This window comes from Crocodylus porosus, unplaced genomic scaffold (genome assembly GCF_001723895.1).
Source record: "Crocodylus porosus isolate Cpor-Errol unplaced genomic scaffold, CroPor_comp1, whole genome shotgun sequence".
NCBI classification, from domain to species: domain Eukaryota; kingdom Metazoa; phylum Chordata; order Crocodylia; family Crocodylidae; genus Crocodylus; species Crocodylus porosus.
Window position 1 is genome coordinate 40206661 of NW_017728911.1, and position 18276 is coordinate 40224936.

The window sequence follows — 18276 nt, forward strand, 5'->3', positions numbered from 1 at the left end:
TGCTCAGGGCCAGACTGATGCTGTATTTAGGTCAGGAGGGAATTTTCCCCCGTGGGCTGGAAGTTTGCTTTCCTCTGTAGTAGGGTCATAGCCTCCACCTGGGATCTCTGGAGAGTATATTAACAACCTTTTCCAGAAGCAGGACGTTGGCTGCCACAGTCTCCCTGCTTTCCCCGGGGCAGGTTTGGGTGTGATATTTTGTGTTGTGCTAGGGTTGATGGCAGTTTTATGCAGCATTTAGATGATGGATGTGTCTGGGAGGGTTTGGACAGGGCTGATCCTGCTTCAGGCAGGGGGTTGTGCTAGATGTGACCTGGAGCTCCCTTCCATCCCCGCTTCTCTAGGATTTGTGTGACTGTGTGGACGTGGCTACACTGCTTTTGATCCCCGATCCCTCTAAGCCCCTCCCTGCCCATAGACTTCCCTTCAGGGAGCTGCTCTCCATGCTGCCTAGCTGTAGGCCTGGCCTTGTGCATGTGTGCATGCACACATGCACGTGGCACCCCCTGCGTCCCACTCCCCCACGCCCCAAGCAGCCCCTTGCAGGCTGGAGCACAATGCACGTGCAAGGGAAACCCAATGTTTCCTGCCTTTTTCTGCAGTAAACAGAAAACCCGGATCTCTGCAGGATACTGGGAATCCGAGACAAATGCGTCCCAGAGTCATGCAGCCTGAGACCGGGACTTGATGTTCCCATTTTGGGACTGTCCCACCCAAGTAAGGACAGGTGGTCACCCTTGGGAGGGGGAGCGGTGGAGAGACCGAAGCCAGTCGTCTCCCCCAGTGCGTTCCCGCAGCTCTCAGCCATTGTGCGCTCATCGATTCAGCCTGCGATTTAGCCTTTCCTTGCCGTGGTCTGGGAATAGCTCAAATCTCTAGTTGGTCATTAACCCCTTTAGGCATTCTCGTATTCATTAGGCTTCATTATTTTTGGTTTTCTTTTTTAAAACCCAGGCTTGTTGCTCATGAACGGCCTGTTCTGTTGGCTTCCTGCCACTTGGAAAACTAGTTCATTTTTTGGAATGGCCTTTTCTGTTGTATGTCAGGGCCATTCCCATTAAAGCCGAAAACCACTCAGGGAAATTTACACTGGGCTCTTTTTTATTTTATTATTTTTTTTAAAGATGTCATTAGCCTTGTGGAGATCCAAGTCCCTTCAGAACTACCCAAGCCAGCTCCTTTGCAAGCCGGCCAAACTTTTTATTGCATTTAATTTAAGGGGCTTTGATTTGCTCAAATTTGGCTTCTCATAAAGACGTTGGGGGGGGTGAGAGAGAGAGGCTGTGTGTGCGTCTTTGACTCTCGGCAAAGAACGCGTGTGTAATCCTGCAGTCACAGGAAAGTCCTCCGGCAGCAATTAATTGCAAAGTATATTAGACCAGGATCTTAGCACTAGTGTACAGATCTGAGTCCCAGGTCATTCCCTGCTAGAGAAACTCCAGTGCTTAGTGCAAGGGTCTGAAGGTGACCTGCCTAGGGGAGATGAAAGATATTTGTCATAGTCATTGGTCTAATAAAAGATATCGCCTCTACCTTAAGAGTTTTGTCCACCATGGGAAGACAAGGCATATGTCCCCTTGCTCCCATTAGGGCTGCTAGCTCTCTTTCTCCATGCAACAGATTTGGGGATCCACGTGAGAGCACATCTTGGCTGCACACTCCCCCCAGGACATCTCATGGTCCTCCGTGCCCCAGGACAGCTGCTGCATGCAGACAGGAGGAGGCAAAAGTTTGTCCCCTGGACTTTTTGGGGGTGGACCAGGTCCTGGGAGCATGTGTAGGCTGCAGTGGAGCAGCTGCTGGCGGGAAAGTATGTGCTGGGATGAGTCTTGAGCCAGCCCCATCCATGCGAAGCAGAGGGAAGCAGCCAGAAGTCATTTCCAGAGAGGAAAATCCTGACTTTCCTCTTAATGACAGATCACCCCGGGGTTTATCATAGAAATCATAGGAAATGAGGGTTGGAAGGGACCTTGGGAGGTCGCATCCAGTCCAACCCCCTGCTCCAAGCAGGACCAGCCCCAACTCCATCATCCCACCACCTCTGAGCGCTGGGCCTGACCAGCATAATATCCTCCCTGCCTCTCAGCCTGGTTTTGTTTCCCAGATCTCTTCCCCAGCCTGCCAAGGTCCAGCCGAGGTTTCGTACAGCATCTCCTTGCAGCACAGCACCGCGTCCTGGCAAGCTCTGTCGGGACAGCCCCGGGGCACGCGGGGGTCTCTCCACTGAGGACCCCAGAGCAGTTCTTGTTCTTCAGGATCAGGACACACCTGGTTTATTTTTAATAGGGGATGTGGCGACTGCATGCTCAAGGCCACCCGAGCTACAGCCAAGGTGTGAGGGTGGACGAACCGAAGCCTTTGCCTGGCCGCGGGCAGGAGCAGGGGGAGCGAGCGCAGGCGGAGACCAGGACAGGGCTCCATGTCACATCCAGGCTCCCGCGTGCCGCGCGCTGCTTTTTGCCATCGGGTTTTCATTTGTTCTCTATTTCCGCAGGCTGCACGGCTGGTCAGTCGAAGCCGTGCACGAACACTTTGGGTGACCCCTCCATGCGCTTTCAGGGAAGTGCCGTAACTCGGGGGTGACCGGCCAGCCTGTTTGCGCGCAGATGGAGCCCTGCTTCCAAACTGCCAGCATCGGTCATTAAAACCAGCCCCAGCATGGGGGGTTGCTCCTCAGATAGGTCTTGCAGATAAAAAGGGAGCTTGCTCTCACCTGAAACGCACCCCCCCCCGACGGCTACAGAAGGGGCATTTTGGGGACACCCCGTCCTGCAGGACCCAGGCCCAGGGGAGCAGGGCTGGGAGGTGACTTAGCGCCATCCAGCCCCGCTGCTGCAGCCCTGTCTGGTTTATCCGCCGCGCTGCCTGGCCAGGATTAGTCGGTGCGTGTGGCCGTGGCGGAGGGCTTGTGAAGGCAGATGTCGGGGCTGGCGTCGGGCTCCTTTGATTTGGTTTCTGATCCGTTCCCAGAATGCAAATGAAGAGAGAAGGGAAATGTCTGGGGCCGAATCCTGCTCTGGCTGCGCTGGCTCTGGCATCAACGGGCGCTGCACCCATGGCCTGGCCTAGAGAGCCTATGCCTGCGCCTCCTCCTGCCGCGGCCGGACTCTCCTGCCCCTTGGTCAGCTACTAGGACCGGAGCGGGGTTGTGTCCAGGTACCAAGCAGCGCCAGCCTCGTGGGGCTGAGTTGGTACCTGGCTAGGATTGCATGCTGCAGGCTGCCCCAGCCCACTGTGCTGCTGACGGGTACCCGGTTGTTTAGGTAAGGACGTCACAGATATGATGCAGGCCCTGGAAACCGGTGTGTATTATGCATGCTAATTGAGGGTTATGGCTTTGACACATCTCAGAGGGTTTCGCTGGTGCTGGGGGAGGGCCCCTGTGCTGTGCAGACAGACAGTGCCCTCAGGACCTGCCTGCGTTAGGCTATGTGCCCTGACACTGCATCCTTTTGAGGACTCGGTCAAGTCCCTTACATGCCTCTAGAAGGAAGAAGAGATGACTCCTGAAGGGGGGGCAGGAACTATAAATGCCCTGCTAGGACATGGGTGCTTTGGTGCATGCCACTTGCCTGCAGAGGGATTTGGCAGGGGTGGCAGGGATGCCCAGGACGACAGCTGGAGAGGACACCACTCCTGCAACAGGGACCCGTGGTAGCATCCTCCCCCAGTACAGCCCAGAGGATTGGGGCACTCACCAGGTGAGGAGAAACCAAGGTCGAATCCTGCTCTGATGCATCCAGGGACTTGAACCTGCTCCTGCTCCTGCCCAGCGCCCTGACCCGCCTCGTGTAAGGAAATCCTCCTGGAGCTGGTCTTGGTCCGGACGGGCTGACACGATGGCACACGGGACCCGAGGGAGGGGTTGTGCATTTCTGAAAAAAGCTTTTGTGCTGAAGACTCGGCACACCCCGACGAAGCCTCTCCATCAGCCTCGACCCTGGAGGCAGACGGGCTGAAGGAGAGAAGCAAGGAGCCCCTCACTGAGCGAGCGACGCCTCTTCCCGAATCGCCGTCCTTCTTCCTCACCTGGCAGCTGCCGGGAAGCAGCGCTGGTGGCTTGTTCACCGGCCTCCGCTGACTCTGGGCTTCGGCCGTGGGAAGAATGGTCCCCCTCCCTGCAGCCCCTTGTTGGACAGGGCCCAGGAGGCCTCCGGCCATCAGGAATTGTCCGAGGATGGTTTTCTCCGCTGGTGGCTCAGCAGAGCCGAACACAACCCCAGGGTCCAGCTCCTCTTGTATGCACAAGTCATAGACTCAAAGAAACGAGGGTTGAAGGGATCTCTGGAGGTCCCATCTAGTGCACCCCCCTGCTCCAAGCAGGACCAGCCCCAACTGCATCATCCCAGCCAAGGCTGTGTCTGCCCGGGTCTGAAGGATGGAGACTGCACCACCTCTCTGAGTAACCTGTCCCAGTGTCTCACCACCCTCCTCATGAGAGAGTTTTTCCTAATATCCAACCTCAACTTCCCTTGCTGCAGCTTGAGCCCATTGCTCCTTGTCCTGCCATCTGCCCCCACTGAGACCAGCCCAGCTCCAGCCCCTTTGCAGCCCCCCGGCAGGGAGGTGAAGGCTGCTAGTCAACCCCCTCTAGCCCATTGAAACATGGGTAAGGGAAGTCAAAGAAGCCTTCAGCGACTCACCCCCAAACCCTTCCTCAGCCCTAAGCCAGGGGTGAGGCCTGAGCACAGGGATAGGGGCTCAGTCTGAAGGTTTTGAAGGCTGCCCCCAGCACCTGGCCTGGATCTTCCCTGTTGCTGGTGGGGAGACAAATACCGTCTCCCCCGCGGCCTTTTGCAGCTCCCATCACGGCAGCATCTCCCCAAGAAATAATTGCTGTGCTCCCGCCCTAAGAAACAACACTTTCCTGATGGATTGGTGACATACCTCCTGCAAACGCCTTGCCTCCCTGCGGTGACCTTAGCTGTACAAACCAGAGCCGAAGCATTGAGATGCATTTATTTGGAGCGTCCCTTCCACTTGCATGACTTTGGCGTGCCAAGCGCTTGATATCGTAGCCGCGAGTTGTCAGGCCCCGTAAGCTGCACACCTTCCCCGGCCTCCAGAGCATGTTTAAGGAGCTGACACTAAATAAATAAAAGGGGATTAAGATGCCATGGAAGTACGGTGTTCGGGTACCAGGCGCTGGCACATGCTGTTTGCATTGCGTTTTGCCTGGCGTTTGCTTAATGCCGGTGACCTAACATTGTGAGCTGCGCCGATAAACCACGGGGAATTCATATGAAGGCCTCTCCTTGCAAAGACAGTGGTCCCACACGCGACTCTGGAGAAGGTTTCCCATGGAGGAGTCAACCTGGCTAGTGGGTGAACATGTTGGGAATATGCGTGTCCGGCTGATGACGTACGATTCAAATGGCTGCATTACCGGTGCATGTGGCCTTTCCACTTGTGGTGCCCAGTCCTCCAGAGTGAAGTGTTTTGTACACTGTTGGATGCTGTCATTAAAATACCAATAATAGGATTTACAGAGCCCGGAGCCAAGGTGTAGCTGCTGCGCTATGGGAAACGACTTTACTGGAGATCTTTGCAAGCAGCGGGACCGCGCTCCCAAGCTGACCCTTTCCAAATGCCCTACAATGCTGTGTACACAGCTCCGACCTAATCAGATTTGTTCCAGCAGCAGCTGCAAACACAAATTGCTTTAGTGCCAGATAATGCACATGCAAGTGACACCTCTGATCTGCGGTTGTCCCCAGGAGCGGGCCCAGGGAACTCACCCCCTCGGGCTGGGGGCTTCCCGGGATCTCCAAAACCTCGTTGTGGAGCTGGATCCATGGGCCACGTAGGCTGGGAGCGAAAGGACTGTGGATATTGCTGATTTGCTTCAGCGAGCGGGTTCTGCAGAGCCCCCGACTGCTCTTACAATAGAGATTATGCCTTGTGCTACTCCAGGGGCCTTTGAACTCCCCCTTTCCCAGCATCAAAAAAAAAAAGGGAAAAAAAGCTTAATCAGTCCTAAGAAGCCCCCACGGCCTGTAGACAGCTGTATGGTAAATAGTTTACAGTATATTCTAGCCGGGGATTCAAAGTTAATTTGGAAAGAGCCAATCTGGTTATTCAGAGCTTGTCAAGTACAATGAAAACGTACAAACTTCAGAGAGCCACAGCGATCGCAGCATTCACCTGGAGAAATGTTCTCCCAAAGACTAATTTGCTCTCCACCCTCTCCCCTCCTCCTAAGAAAAGCCTCCCGGGCATCGCGTGAGCTATTTATTTTGAAAATGTTTTCCAGTTGCTGACACGCTCTGAAATAAATCTCTCGGCCCAGAGACTTATTTTTCCCCCGGTCCCGCTCCACTTTGATTCGACCCCCCATTAAAACAGATTGCATTTGGAAGAGGCTGGTGGATGGCAGCGGCCGTAGCTCTGCTGAAGCCGGTCACTGCAAAGGGGCCTGGCCAGTGCCCGGATGGACCGTCGTTGGGGAACCTTTGTGAGCCCTGTGGAAAAGTGGCCTGATTTTTCTGAAGGAATCAGAACTCGTGGTAGAGGTGATATCTTTTATTAGACCAGCTCGATTTTTGCAAAAACTAGATTTTTTGCAACAAAAAAAAAAGTCTTTAATTGGAAGCTTTGAGGTTTTCAGAGCCACTCAGCTTTTGCAGTCAGCGGCTTGTGTCTGTGGTTCCAGCTGATGGAGACCTCTGTTTTCCGGATGAATTACAGCATCCAGAAAAAGCAGTATTTGTGTGCCTTGGTTAGTTTGCACTGGTCCCAGGGATACAAGTGAAAAAACCTCTGTATCTTTCCAGGCCTTCATGCAGTCTATCACGAAAAACCTGATGTTTCTAGGAGCTGTTCTCAAAAAATCACCCCAGAGGCTTATTGGTACCACTAGGGTTTTGGGTGTGATCCAAAACCTCCTGAATCCATGGGGAGTCTTTCCACTGCCTTCAGTGGGTCAGGCCTTTAGGGGGTGATCCAGCAAAGACGGACTTGATTTTGTGCACGGTGGCCCGACGGTGCTGTGAACACCACATGAAGTGCCTGTGCCAGTCTGGTCAGGATTGGGTCCGACACCGAAAAGCTGGCACTCGATGTCGTTCCCTTCTGCACGACTCTCCATTAAACCTTGAGACGTTCTTGGAGACCTAATTAACTTCAGATTTTTAAAAATTTTTTACCAGATGAGACCTTACAGTCACATTATCCAGATATGGAATTAAAACATAACTCCTCGAGTTCAGAGGTTAAAGTAGCACCGAATTCCTCCACACACTTTCTATTTGATCTAGCAATCAGGAGAGGCCTGGCCATCCGGGGTTTAAATGATTTCAGCGGGTGTGCTATTACCTCTTCTGTACGTTGCAAATGGGAGTTTCTTTTTCCCTTTATTTTGATGGATTAATCATAGGTTGTACAGGGAACACGAAGGGCAAGTCATAATAACGTGGGTTTGAATTAAACTTCTAAACTTCAAGCCCTTCAACCTAATAAGATTAAAGCGCGCATACCGCAATACCACATTAAAAGGTCACATTCTCCGCGTACAATCTTTCAACCCCATGCACTTAAACACGCTGTGGTGGCGTCACGTATGAACTTCCAATTGCACCATATTAAATTGGATATTAATGAAACCTTCCAAGGGCTGTTTATATTAATTCCAGAGGGCGCAATGCAAACCAGACCCTCCTTTCTTTTCCATCCCGCAGTCCCAGCTTGTTTTGCATCGGTTTGTTTGAAACAAAGCGAGCGCGATTCTCCTCTGAAGGCCACGGACCGGCCTTCAGACACGCGCCTTACGGAGGAAATGTCTTTGTGCACAGGGGGCCGACGGCATCTCTGCCCTGCTTCAGGGGCTGCTTGAGGCTGAGTTGGTGCAGAGACCTCATAGGAGGAGTTTCCCTTAGATGCCGAGAAGTGGTGGTGGCATTGCCCATTGGCCTGCAAAGCCAACGCGTGCCTTGCTGGTTCTGTCGGGCCCTGAATTTGAGATGCTAAGCAAGCATTTGTTATATCACAAATAACACTTCCATCGCACTTTTTTATCTGGTAAGATCCCAAAGAGGTCCGCGATCCTCATGCCTGTAGCTTCGACACCAAAAGGCGGGCGAGGAGAATAACCACTGTCCCCCAATCAATGCTTTTCTCATTGTGGACAAGTAGATGCCAGCACATTCATCCTACTTTTTGCCCTTGTTGCCCTTTTCAGGGCATGACCCCGGCCTCTGAAGTGATCCTCAAAGTCCATTTGGAAATGCTTTCGCTCCGCGCTGTTTAATGACTTTTCTGGCCCTCGTACAAGGATGCCATGTTCCCGCACGCTTGGCTTTCAGAGCTTTCTCAAGACCATCAGTAAGGATGCCAGCTAGTCCTTGTGCATTACAGCTGGCCGGATCCCTTCCAGGAGCATGGCCAGACAGCTCTGAGCAGCCGCATCCTGGAAGTCGGGCGCCTTTAGCATGCCTCGCATTCACAAATGGAGGTAAAAGCTTTCGCGTTGTCTCTGTTTCCTCCTCTGTATACCGGAGAGAAAAATCCCATTAATGTCACCGGGAGGTGTGAGCTCCATCAGCATGCGGCTGATATCCCTTCTTTTTTTTTTAATCTCTAGACAAAAAAAGAAGTATATGTTTCATTTAACCCATGTTCAAAAGCAGCGTAAGACTCCATGGGCTGTGGATTTTCTTTCTGTCGAATAGACTAAGTAGATTACTTAGCTGCAAATCTGATATAAAAGATTTCTTTTAAAGTCATTGATAGATTTCAATAAATAATGAGCTCAGTGTCTAGGGCTGCTTCATAGAGATATTAGGTGATGGAGCCATTTGAATGGCTGTTCCTTAAATATAAAAAAACTCCCCAAATTGGGCGTGCAGCAAAGAAAAGCAATGCTGTGCCTGGAGAAGGATGTTAAGCTTGCAAAGAACAATTGTTCCAACTATTTAGTTGGTCTAATGAAAGACATCACCTTTTACCCGAAGAGCCCCGTCATACTAACGGGAGGGAAGCTGAGGACCTTCCTCCAGGAAGAAGCAGCAATTTTTCCATCGCTCTCTGCTCCTACCTGTGTGTAGACTGTGTCTCAGCTGCGAGTTTACATACATTGGCAGCACGAAGGCTGCGTTTGAACGAGCGAGCCAAGAATTTGTATCTTATTTCCACCAGACAAAAAGAATGTTATGGCAATGTTTTCCTGCAGTCTGCGCCTTGCCAACTGGTCCAGCTAGGAGAGACAAAACTAAGCTCTTGTTACCGGAAAGCGTTCGAACCCAGTAGAGATGAGAGGAGGATTTTGAACCGATACGCCGGGAGCTGACGTGCCGTCCTCAAGAAAATTAAGACTGTCACTTGCAATCAAGATCAACACCCGGCGTGAGAGAGGTGGGGACGATGCAAGTTTCTCTTGCTGGGGGAGACCCGCTGGGGCGAGACGTGCGTGAAAAGTGGCGCTGGAAAGGCAGGAACTCGACCTGGAGGTTGCAAAAGTGGTTGTGCTGCTGGAGAATAGTTCCTGAATAAATACAACCTGATCCTGTTCTTCTGCTCAGCTGCTCCCTTGGAGGCCTTCCTCCCCGGGCTTTGCCATGGCTTTGATGTCACCTACTGTATTTGAAGCTGGCTCCACTCACTTGCGTGCAAAGAGGCCGTGTCTTTCCTTGAAGTGCCTCCCTGGGACCTCATGACGTCCCCACACCTCCTCTTGACCGAACCCCTGTCCCGTGCATAAGCCATCACCTTCCTCTGAGTGACATCAGAATTGCTCACCTCTGTGCCATGGGTCCTATACTGCTTAGTACTAATGGAGATTCTCCTTAGCCCACAGGGTAGCAGCTTTTGGAGCAGGAGGGTCTGCAACCTGTTGCCACCTGGGCACGGTGAGGTTGCAAGTGGCCAACAGAGAGGTGGCAGTGGAGCTGAACAGATGAGTTGTGATACTCTCAGCACTTTCCTAACGTTTCACTTGGCTGAAAAAGAGGATGAAATCAGTCAAGGCGTGCACACATTGCACACACACACACACATATTCAGCTTCCGTATGCTTCATCCCAAGCACATCCAGCAGATTCCTGCACCCAGCGCAGTGACAATCCCATGCTCACCCTGCTCCTGTCGGCTTTATCCCCTGGCAAAGCCTCTGTCCGCTGGGGCAGCTCTCTCCTCCCATCCAGGGGGATGCAGCGCACACCCAACAAGGTCCTTAGAGCTTGCACACCCGGCCTCAGTTGCCGGTGTTATGTTTGGCAGAGGGCTGCATGCCTTGTGGGGGTTGCTGGCTCTGGCAGCTCCCGGGCAAGGCTTCGCACACCAGCTGCTAGGAAATGCCTTTGCACGAAGAGATGGTTTTTTGTCTGTTTTGTTTTTGGATTGCGGCACGCGGAGAAATGGGGAAAGATCCCGTGTGTCAGCGTGTTGGCTCCTCATGGTGCAAGCCCGCTCAAAAGGCCCACAGTGTGCACTCACAAAGGCCCTTCACAAGACCTGCCCGCCTGGCAGATACCCAATGGAGGAGCTTGGAGGAGCTGTAGGCATCCGAAAGCACAGACTTTTCGAATGAGGTGCCGAGCGAACGGATGCAGGTGAGGGGTTGCTCACCGCCTGTTCAGACTCCAGCGGCGAGTACACACACAGGCGCTGCCACGTGCGTGCATACCTGGCCGAGTGGGGCCATTATATAGCTTGCACGCATGCACTGTCTCTTCCTGCCTGCCCCAAGGAAGCCCCAGCGCTGGTTTTGCACCGCTGATGCAGAAAGGGTGGTAGCACAAATGATAGTGAACAGAGCTCCTTTCCGTTTCATGCACCCTTTATTGGATGACTCTTCTTTGTAGCCTTTTTTTGGGTGAGTCCGACACTTAAATAGCCATCTACATTGCAAGCTCTGGAAGGACAGAGTCCCAACCAAGAGTGCACGTTGCAAAGGTAGCTGTGTTTTGCTTTGGGTGGAAGACTGGTTTGAAACCCTTTCTTTAACACTGTCAGGGCGCTTGTACGTGTGATGTGTCGTTTAGCTACATGTCACAAAACAGGGCCAAAAATCGCCATTTTGCTAGGTTAGTTGTGTGTGAAAATATACTTTGATGTCTTTTTATTGTGGTACGCTTTGATTTATCATAGTAAATTAGACCACTTCCAACATGTTTTATTGGTCGTGGGGCCAGTTGTTCCACCAGGATTACTTTTATCGTGAAAGTTTCGAGAGACCCGGGGTTTCAGTTTGAGGGTTTGGCCACATGAACGAGTAACTGCAAGGGAAGGGAAGGTGTGACATGCAAGCTCTTATCCTGGAATAAAAATGACCCTTAAAGAAAGCTGGCTAAGTAAACTTGAATTTACCAGGGGATAAGAGCACACACACAGGCAGTGACCACAGATTAGCCAGCACACTTTTAATTCATCCCCTATCTTATCTCACAGTCGCTTATCTTCCCATACCTGGAGACTCGTGCCGCACTGAGGTCGCGTACAGACCCCAGGGACAATTGACCTTCCTTACTCCATTTATAGAAGAGAGTGGTTCCCAAAACAATTTTCTGCCTTAATATGGGCTCACAGGACGGCACCTGCCAAAGGGGAAACAGCAGCTAGCTGGATTTAACCCTCTGAGCAAACTACAAGGTTTTGTGCAACTATGGGACTGACTCAGAAATAAGGTCTGGATGCCGTCGGTGCCGTGTGTGCCTGGAGACTTTTGCACCACTTCAACGTGTTTGGTTACACCTCCGTGCTCAGACTCACCGTCTGTGGGACTGAGGGCCAGATCTGGCACAGCTCACGACATGCTCCATGATATCACAGATGGGTTTAAAGGTCGCCATGAAGTTAGGTGGAGGTGAAGTCTGATAGCAGAGGAGCTCTGGCAGGAGGTTTCCGTGCAGGTGTGTCATTGGCATAGCATCAGAGAAAAGACGGCGGGAAGGGACCGCGGGAGGTCACATCTAGTCCAGCCCCCTGCTCCGAGCAGGACCAGCCCCAACTACATCATCCCAGCCAGGGTGTTGTCTACCCAGGTCTTCCTGCAAGGATGGAGAGTCTGCAACCTCTCCTGTGCATCACCACTTTCCTCATGAGAAAGTTTTTCCTAATATGCAACCTCAACTTCCCTTGCTGCAGCTTGAGCCCATTGCTCCTTCTGTCACCTGCCCCCACGGAAAACAGTCCAGCTCCATCCATTTTGCAACCACCTATGTGTCTCATTTTCCAAAAATCGACCATGGAAAACCCTGCGATGTAAGCTCAAGAGATGGGCTGGAGGCACAACACGGCTCTGAGCGTTGCCAAATGCTAGGGTTGGGGTCTGGGCTCTGCTCTCAACACTGCAGCCTCGGCCCTTCTCTGCTGGGGAGGGTGGAGTTGCCATCAAGGCCTGTCTCTCCTGCTCTGGGACTGGCTGTGTCTTGTTAGGACACAGGCTGCCAAATGGCAGGGTGAAGATTCGGGGGGAAGGGACGGGGCAGGAGAACCGCCCTTCAGGCAAGTTCCCTTGGTGTGGAGATGTAGATGCAGCGGTGACAAACGCTCGTGAATGGCGTTACCTGGAGGCAACCCAGGCACAGTCCTGAATTGTCACTTGGAGTTGCCATTGTGTCCAGGGTCTTTTGGCAGTCACAGGTCAACTGTGCAAGTGAGCCGGGCTGGGCCCCCAGCCAGCTTGCAGCCCCACATGCAAATAGGACATCTGGGAGCATGCAGAGGGCGTGTACAGTTGTGAGCCGTGTCAGGCCTACCGGATGCAGCCCAGATGCGTCATGTGATGCGTGGGTCTCGCTTTGCACAATCTCCCAGCTATCCAAAGTTTCCACCCAGGCCCCGTAGTGCATGCAATGGTCATACAAGAACAGCACTGCTTCGCAGGTCTGTGGCAGGGGCAGAAAGGACGTGGTCAAACCACAGGCCATGTGACAATGTCCTTGGTCACTACTTCTGGTGGCGATCGAGCTGTGTCCATTACAGGGTTATTATTAAGCCTGGAGCCAGCTATGTTTACAGAGGACCCCGGAGCAAAGGGAAGTTGCCTGGGTGGTTGAAGATGGCCCAGAAAGGGGAATACAATAAAGGGTTACTTTCCCACTGTCAGCACAGGGCTGGTTTCCTGAGGCAGATGCTCTGGTGAGCGGAAATCTAGGGGGATGGAGGCAGACGTACGATATATTGCCTAGGCACGCATCCGGGTTTTGCTTCTGGGTCTCCCAAGACCTCCACGGTGCATCGGAGTGGATCATCTGTGCACTGCCGCGCATGCGGCATCTCATCTTCCTGCCTCGGGTGTTTGGCTGGAGCTCCACCCAACCCCCCTTTGCTCTTTGATGCACCAAGACACGAAGCGCGTCGGTCTTTGCTGAGCGGGGCTGTCGGAAGAGCCCTGAAAGTAGCTGGGCTTTTCCAGGAGAGTGGACAGTCACGTTATTGATAATGAACCCCAAGTCCAGGAAGCCCACGCATCCCGGTCTGAGGGGAAATCCACCAGCCCTTCCTGTAACGTGCTCCTATGCACGGGCCAAAACTTTGAGAGCATGGTGGGGGGACCATAAGAGGCCTGCAGAGGGATGGAGCACATTGCCTTCAAAAGTATATGCATTTCTGAATGAGCAGAACCATCTCCCTGACTTCATACCCGAACCCCTCCCTGCGCCGATCCTGGCCAAGACTTGCCTTTTTGTCCTGTTCTGGCTACCCTATTCGATGCCCACTGGATAGGATTTGGTGAGCACAATAACAACAATAAGAAGAAAGGCAATAACATGAATAACTGGTGATAGTGATGATGATACTATTACCGGTGATAAGTATGAACGACAAAATATGGTTAATCCTAATGAAATGCAGTTGATAGATGAAGAAGAAGAAGAAGAAAATGATCTAATTGGCAAGTGCCAGCAAGATAGTGACCTCCCTAATTGGGCCATAGCCTGATGGATGCTTATTCTCAGCTCACAACATGTCCATGCATAACACTGGGAAAATGTGCTTTTCACTGGATAGCAGGACCAGGAAAGGAAGCAGTTGGTGTCAACAGCTGAAGTCCTATAACTTCCTTGCCTGTTATCTGGGAGCTCATCCCTGCTGAACGAGTTGAAGCTGATGATGTGTTTCATCAAGCGCAGAGGGGATGCGGAAGAAGTGCTATGAGTTTCAGGCACCATCTGAGGGTGAACGAGCCTGATTGACAGGTGCCAGATGACGGTGAAGGATGTGCATGGATGTTGAGTAGATTATGCCAAGGCATTTGGGAGGGTGATGACCAGCATGACGGATCTGATGAAAGTACATTTATCGATGGTGAAATTTCTATGAAGGAGCACAGAAAATTAGGCAGCGTCCCCAAAACAATAGGAAAATACTAGACAGTAAGAACACAGTTCAGGATTTGACACCTTTTGCTCTTTTTTTTTATATTCATGTTTCCATTATCCACAGCTCTAAGATGTGCAAAGGAAGTCTGTGTAGTGACCCAATAGCTGTCCTAGCTGGATGAGGAGGTTGAGAGAAATTTGCTGCTGAAATGGTTGAAACTTTCTCAAAGGATGTAGGGATGGTGTTTGGGCTAAACAAATGGGTGCATCTTGGGATATCAAAATGGACCTGCATAAACATCAGAGAGGCTAGAAGGGGATAATGGAAAATATGAGTAGTATTGGACTTTAGATCAATATAGGTTTTCAGAGGAAAAAGGTGTGTGATAAAGAAATGAAGGAAACATTGAAGAAAGAGTTTTTCTTGGTGCTAGGAAACCTCTCAGGGTTTCCACCTCTCTGCGGAGCCTGTTCCAGTGCTTCCAGGGAAGTTTTTCCTAATGTCTAATGTCCTGCAATGGTGCAAAGGGGCTGCTGGAATCTGGATGGGGCAGACCGCCCCGCTGCATTAATTCATGGCTTACTCAAATGAGGAGTCTCACCAAGGGCAGCAGGATGGGGCCGTCCCTTACAGCGTGCATCTGTGCCCCCGGCACCCCGGGGCACGGGAGCATTCGTGGGGTGTGAGGTCAGGCTCCCTGCTCAGCTCAGGGCCAGTCCTCAAAACAGCGAGCCCTGGCAGGACAGAGCTCGTTCTCTTGGCTTGCTGAGCACATGGAGGATGCACTCTCTGCATACTCCAAAACACAGCCTGGGCTCATGGTCTGCTCAAAATTATGCAAAATTACGCTCAAAATTTCTGCAAAGAGCTGCTGAGGAGAGTACAAACCATGTGTTTTCCTGCCCAGCAGTGAAGGAAAGCAGCTGCAGGAGCAGAGTGGGCTGGCAGGGGTGGCCTAAAACCGAGGACAGCCACCCTGCAGCCCACGTGCCGCAAAGGTCCTGGGCAGCCTCTGTGCATGGCATGCAACACGGAGGGGACAAGCAGCCCAGCCACGGATAGGGCAGGAAGCAGCAGTCAGAGCGGCAACTTGGGGGGCAGGGAGCAGAAAGCAGAGCAGACAATCGGGCAGAGGAAGGGGATCCAAGTGGCACTCGGGGGGGCTGTGGGGCTCATTTGCAGCATGCCAAATGTTGTCCCCCCCATCTTACAACCCCCAAGAGCTCCGGGCAGGGGGTGGACTCCAGCTCACCTCAAGGTTTTTCTGTAGACAGACTTGGGCCAAGGAAAGAGGAGTGCCCATTGCAATGTGTGGGTGACGCGAAGCAGGGAGGCATTGCCCAGCCAGAGGGGGATCAGAATATCGTACAGGAGATTTTCTTTTACATGAGCTGAAAAGAAGCCAGAGCCAGGAAGGGGGAGATGACCTTGCAGTCTGGAGTAACAGAATAAATTTGGGCTGGAAGTTGACAGTTTCTAACTATCAGAGAAGTCCTGAAACAAGCTTCCCAGAGAAGCGAGAGCAAGGTGGTTTAAAGAAGGAGCTGGTTAAAAGTACAGAAGGGACGAGTATCCAGGTTGTAAAGGGCATCCACGCTGGTGGCAGAGGTGATATCTTTTCTTAGACCAACTAGATCTTTGCAAACAAATTATTTTATTTAGGGACAGGGTGATGTGACGCGGCTGCCAGCAATGGCCTGGAGCCGATGACTTTGCAAGTCCCGCCCGGCTTCCCGCGGCCTCTCTCCGTGATCACAGGAACACGTGCCGCGGCTTCTCACCTCATTCAGGCTGCAGCGTGTACGGAGATCTGCAACCCAGTGCTCGCCAGAGTTCACCAGGGTCTATTCTGCCGTGCATCGATGCCACTGTTTGCTTTTCTGGGTCAAATCTCCTGCCAACATGCCTGGGCAGCCTGCCACGTCCACCCCGGCTGCACGTGACAGTGGCTGTGCAGACACACCCGAAGTGGGGACGGCCTAATTTGGCATGTAAAATCAGACCGATTGCCCAGATAATCAGCACCTCTCCCTTTCCCTGTCATGCCCAGGAAATGTTTTCTCTCTCGCTGTCTTTTTTTTAAAGGATGCATACGTTGCATTTCCATTTTAACTTAGCTTTCCCCAGGGATTTATAGCCTCTATCCAGTTTTATTGTTGATACAGATCTTTATCTGCCCTGAGCTTATAACTGACATTTAAATTACACTGCAAACAACGAATCAATATTTATGGATTACTGGGCCAATACGTTTGCCAACCCAGTTGTTATGGGATTCTGTCTCCCGGCAAACAGGGCGTGGAGGTCAAGGTCAAGGCTAATGAGAAATAGGGACAGACAGCAACTGCCAACCTAATATTGACCCATTAACAGGAATGCATTCGTGTTAGTCATTTAGTTTAACATATCGAGCCCTTTGTTCATTTTCCCGTCCTTATTATATTGTTGATAATTGCTCCTTATCCAAGACACAATGCATTTGGGGGCTGGGGGGGGCGCTCCCCTCTCCCTTCCACAGCCACCTGGAAGCCACAAAGAAAAGATGGATTTACCCTCTGTTTGGGAGTAAAGATAGATTTACTCTCTATTTGGGGGGAAAACCTCCTTTCTCCTTCTCACACGCTTATAAAATGCACCAAATATAGGCGCCTTTCTCATTTCTGTCGTTTCAGGGCTGCTTCTCCGTCGAAGTTAAGGGGAGCAAATCTGACTAACTCGTCCAAAGTGGTGTTTACCGGTTGCAACAGCATCAGGAAATTTAACCTCTGCTTCAGAGAGCAAGACAAACCTGTCTCATACCTACATGGTTACAGGCACGTTCGGCCGATGGCGAATTCAGACGTCGATGCTCGTCTGCGCAGTTGCTCTCATCAGCTGAAATCCGAAGTCAGGTGGGCAAAAGAGCACTACACGATGTTTTCCCTGTCCCCGGCGTTGTGTAATCTCCCCATGTGTTTGTTCCTGGATATCGGCTCCTCTAGTAACCACAGCGCTGATCCCTCAATTGTTAGCCCTTTGCACTCCGATGGCACTTTCTGCCTGAGGATCTCAAAGCGCTTGACATCCGCCGTATTCATTCAGTAAACTTTGCACTGCCCCACGGCAAACAGGGAAGCGCTATTGTCATTTCTCCAGCGAAGAAACTGAGATCAAGGCTTTGATCATCGCAGCTGGAACCACCCAGTCCCTCTCCTGCGAAAGAGGCCGTGGGAGGATGGGCTGCCTTTTCCCACGCAAGCGCTGCAGTCACATATGCAAATCAGGTAGCCGTGCATTTGCATATGCAATTATCTGACTTCTTTGTACGCTCATTGTCACTAAAGTCATAACTCAGGCGTGTAATTGCAGGCACATTTTTTTTACCCTTAATTGGGTGCGTCCAATTTTGGGACTCAAGCAATGAGGACTTCCCCTAGGGTGACGTGAGGAGCGTCAGGCTCTCCCAGCCCCAGCTAGCCCTGCCAGCCTTTCCCCTTGCCGTGCAGGCCCAGCACCGAGCCATGCCGGTGACACCCAGAAAGCCCCGTGCTTTTCTAAATCACCTGGGGATGAAAATCTCGTGGGAACAGGCCTTCAGCTCCCCTTGTTTCTGGTCAGGCTGGAAAAAGCCATGGGAGCTTGATGGGTGCACTTGGTAGCTGTGTTGGTCTGCGACAAGAAGACATGCAAAAAACTAGAAGTCTTGGTTCCAATATAAAAATAAAACGTATCATTTTGGAGCCAAGACTTCTTGTGTTTTGTATGGGAGCATGACATATTTTAATCTTATCAACACCCAGAAGTGCAGAAGCAGCAAAAAAATGGGGAAATACTCAAAAAAAACAGGGAAATACTCAAAGGTCAAATACTCAAAAAACAGGAAATACTCAAAGCTCAAATACTCAAAAAACGGGAATACTCAGAGGTCAAATACTCAAAAAATGGGGAAATACTCAGAGGTCAAATACTCAAAAAATGGGAATACTCAGAGGTCAAACACTCAAAAAACGGGGAAATACTCAGAGGTCAAATACTCAA

At 51.6% G+C, this 18276-nt stretch overlaps 1 long non-coding RNA gene across 1 annotated transcript in view; it reads right to left on the reverse strand.

The window, feature by feature from the left end:
- Positions 1 to 201: 201 nt before the first annotated feature.
- The window catches only part of LOC109309223, an 18881-nt gene continuing 806 nt past the window's right edge, over positions 202 to 18276 (reverse strand). The window contains exons 2-3 of the long non-coding RNA XR_002100844.1: positions 12059 to 12063; positions 202 to 313 (exon numbers count right to left, since the gene is read on the reverse strand). This is a non-coding gene — a long non-coding RNA (uncharacterized LOC109309223). The remainder of the gene's footprint in view (positions 314 to 12058; positions 12064 to 18276) is intronic.